This window comes from Mandrillus leucophaeus, unplaced genomic scaffold (assembly GCF_000951045.1).
Source record: "Mandrillus leucophaeus isolate KB7577 unplaced genomic scaffold, Mleu.le_1.0 Scaffold849, whole genome shotgun sequence".
In the NCBI taxonomy this organism is placed as follows: Eukaryota; Metazoa; Chordata; class Mammalia; order Primates; family Cercopithecidae; genus Mandrillus; species Mandrillus leucophaeus.
The window spans coordinates 290,257-294,050 of record NW_012109241.1 but is presented as its reverse complement, the minus strand read 5'-3'; the positions used below and the strand labels follow the sequence as shown (position 1 = coordinate 294,050).

The following is a 3,794-nucleotide window of genomic DNA, read 5'->3' as shown; positions in this document are numbered from 1 at the left end:
TTTTTTTTTTTTTTTTTTTTGATATAGAGTCTCACTGTTGCCCAGGCTGGAGTACAGTGGTGTGATCCTCACTCACTGCAACCTCCACCTCCTGGGTTCAAGCAATTCTCCTGCTTCAGCATCCTGAGTAGCTGGGATTACAGGTGCCACCACGCCCAGCTAATTTTTTGTTGTTAGTAGAGATGGGTTTTCACCATGTTTGCCAGGCTGGTCTCAAACTCCTGACCTCAGGTTATTCACCCACCTCGGCCTCCCAAAGTGCTGTGATTACAGGTATGAGCCACCATGCCCAGCCTGATTTTAATTGTCCAGTTTTGACCTCTAGTAAATTAAGGCAATGACAGTGTGAATGAAGAAAAGCCACACATCAAACAGTACTCCAATAAAATCAACAGGGTTTAGCACACTTAAAGATGTGAAACTAAAAAGAATGAATAGGGCTGGGCACAGTGGCTCATGCCTGTAATCCCAGCACTTTGGGAGGCCAAGGCAGGTGGATCACGAGGTCAAGAGATCAAGTCCATCCTGGCCAACATGGTGAAGCCCTGTCTCTACTAAAAATACAAAAATTAGCTGGGCGTGGTGCCACATGACTGTAGTCCCAGCTACTCAGGAGGCTAAGGCAGGAGAATCACTTGAACCTGGGAAGCAGAGGTTGCAGTGAGTTGAGATCGTGCCACTGCACTGCAGCCTGGGCGACAGAGCAAAACTCCATCTCGGGGAAAAAAAAAAACAAGAGTCGACAAGAGGATCGGAGTTGAGAAAGTACAGTACAGGCTCTTGCTCATTCTACCCTTACTGAGAACCTACTATGTGCAACGTACCATGGATACAATTCTAACAAAGCAGACTCTGATTCTCAATACATACTATGATTGGAGTAAATACCAGGTTCTCCTGAGTACTCACCTAGCCCTGGTAAGTAAGAAGAGGCTTTGTGGAAGAGGTGACTTCTAGGCTGAAACCAGCTGGCCAGATTAAGCTTGGGGAAGGTGTGTAAAAGAAGGCTTATATGTGCTACGGTCTGAGGTGAAAGAGAACATGGGCATTTGTTGGAATTATAAGGAGCAGAAACGTAATTTTGAAGGTGACGACCACCTAGAGATATCATAGTCTGATTAGGTGAAGGGTTCAAAAGTTTGGAGATGAAAAGCAGGAAGGAGACAGGGTAGCAGCCTAGTAGAATTAGAAATGAGGAGGTTCTTCCTATTAATTCAGAAAGGAATACAGGAACAAACTCACTGGTAAGACAGTGTTCTCTACAACTCCTATTTAGTTATTAGGAAGGCAACCAAATGCCTTCGCTTCTTTTCCTTTAACAATGGCTTAGTTTGACTAAAGTGTTTCTCATAAGACACAAAAAAAAAACAAAATACAAGAGCAAACGATGGATAAAGCTGTAAACCTAACGTTTTACTTTTCTAAGATTTATATAATCAGTGGTTTAATTGGACCTAACGCCACATCCAGAACCCAAATGAAAGAAAACTTCTGGCCGGGTGCAGTGGCTCACACCTGTAATTCCAGCACTTTGGGAGGCTGAGGAGGGTGGGTCACCTGAGCTCCGGAGTTCGAGACCCGCCTGACCAACACGGCGAAAGCCTGTCTCTACTAAAAATACAAAATTAGCTGGGCATGGTGGCACACACCTATAATCCCAGCTACTTGGGAGGCCAAGGCAGGAGAATCACAACCCAGGAGGTGGAGGCTGCAGTGAGCTGAGATCGCGCCATTGCACTCCAGCCTGGGCAACAAGAGTGAAACTCTGTCTCAAAAAAAAAAAAAAAACCTGACTCACTTCTGAAGACAGGATTTTCCCAGTTTCTAATGCAGCTTCATCTAGCTAATGAAATTTAAGAAAACAGTCTGAGGCTACCCGGTTTTGCCAGTTTCAAAACATTGCCACGAGAGAAAGCAAGCTGTCTCTAGTTCCTGTGGCTGAGGTCGTTGGAGCCATGTTCAGATGAGATCATCGCAGGAACCAAGAGCAGTGGCTTTCATGCGAAGTGAATGGTGCCGCCTGGGGATGTATCTTTGGTAAGCAAGATTGCAACAGAGCAGGGAGTTTACTCAGGACAGTGCTGACTCATGCTGGGCAAAACTTGTATTTCCCAAACAACTCAGCCTGAACCAACCGCAATCAACTGCAACCTGGGAAAGAAGAGGCACCCCACTGATTGTTTTAAATCAAGTGCTGATTACTGGGGGCAGGTAAACCTCATTCCCCCACTGCTGGTAATTTGGCCACCTCCAGAGCCCTTACCCAAAAAGTTCCAGTGGCCAGTTTCTAAAATTCCATCTGAGAACAGGCTGGGGCTGGGGTCAGCAAGATTACTGAACATAGCAGGTTCACAGCTCTGAAGATTTCCCCAGGAGGCTGATAAAGAAGTCACTTTGCATTTACAAATTAGAACATCTGGGTCAGTGGACTCAGGGAACTTGCCCAGTCATCATTAGCCAGTCAAATCATTAGGGTGAATTTTTGTCAGTTCTAACCAGGCTCATTGTTCTTTTTTCCCACTAGGCCTCCTCTGACCTCTCTATTTCTTTAGACAACTCAAGTTCTCTCATTAAGATAGACATACTGGAATTTTTTTTTTAATCAGCTGCCACATTCTCTATGCTAAAGCCAAATCATCCACCATCACACCTACTGGATGCATAGCGAATATAGAAGTCTATGAAAATCACCTTAATACTTGCTCTGAAAAGAGAAATCCCTAAATTTATGTCAATTCTCATTTATTAGCCTGCTTATTTAAAAAAATTAATTCTAGAATAACTGGCTCATCATCAGCTATTAATTATTGAATTTGCCCTGACAGGCTAGAATTGACATTGGTGTCATTAAAAAAAAAAAAAAAGACAAAGTCCTTCCTTTCTGTGTGCTTTAATTTGACAAGAGAGAAACTAAAGTTCCTATTAGATCCTTCTGTTTCCTGCTTAAAATGTATGACAGTTCCCCACGACCATCAGCTATTTCTTGGCAGGGCATTTGAGGTAGGTCTCACACGGCATGAACTCTGGATGTAGCTGCCAACTCAGCTTGTCATTCAATAATGTTAGGTTAATTAAAATGTACGTGCAGACAGAATTTGGGTTTAAAAACTATACTACTTAATACTATTCCTTTTCAAGGGGCTAGTTTTAAAAAGTTATTTATCCAACTCACTTAATTCTCCTTAATTACATTATTCCAGTAGGATAGCCATGCTGAGCTTTTATAAGGTATTATAAAATGTTTCCTGTTTTATTTCCTCCCTTTCAATGTTTTCCTTTCAGAAAACAGCTTTGTTTAAAGAAGTTTCCTTATAGTACATGTTAATTAGTCCTTTCCAAATGATAAACACATCTTTACAGAAGCTGACAACCATTATCTCTTCAACCACACTTTAAAAAAATATTTCTGCAGTTGATGATAAGTTACAAATTCTAGTATGAAACAACTCTCAAGGTACAGACAAACATGGAACCTCCTTCAGAAAAAAAAAATGATTAGAAAAGGTCCTGATCTGTTCTATATTTGTGAACTTTAAATAAAAAAGAGGGCTGGGCACGGTGGTTCACACCTATAATTGCAGCACTTTGGGAGGCCGAGGTGGGCGGATCACCTGAGGTCAGGAGTTCAAGACCAGTCTGACCAACATGGAGAAATCCCCACCTCTACTAAAAATACAAAATTAGCTGGGTGTGGTGGCACATGCCTGTAATCCCAGCTACTTGGGAGGCTGAGGCAGGAGAATCATTTGAACCCAGGAGGCAGAGTTTGCAGTCAAGGAAGGAAGGAAGGAAGG

At 42.6% G+C, this 3,794-nt stretch overlaps 1 protein-coding gene across 2 annotated transcripts in view; it reads right to left on the bottom strand.

The window, feature by feature from the left end:
• Positions 1-3,794, bottom strand: part of RFFL (ring finger and FYVE-like domain containing E3 ubiquitin protein ligase) — a 64,919-nt gene that overhangs the window by 51,115 nt on the left and 10,010 nt on the right. The window contains exon 1 of one of the 2 annotated variants that reach the window (XM_011968580.1): positions 1,877-2,154. The exons of the other annotated variant lie outside the window; for it this stretch is intronic. The gene's annotated coding sequence lies outside the window, so the exon portion shown is untranslated. Of the gene's footprint in view, positions 1-1,876; positions 2,155-3,794 lie in introns of those variants that run through there. 2 annotated transcript variants of the gene reach the window in all.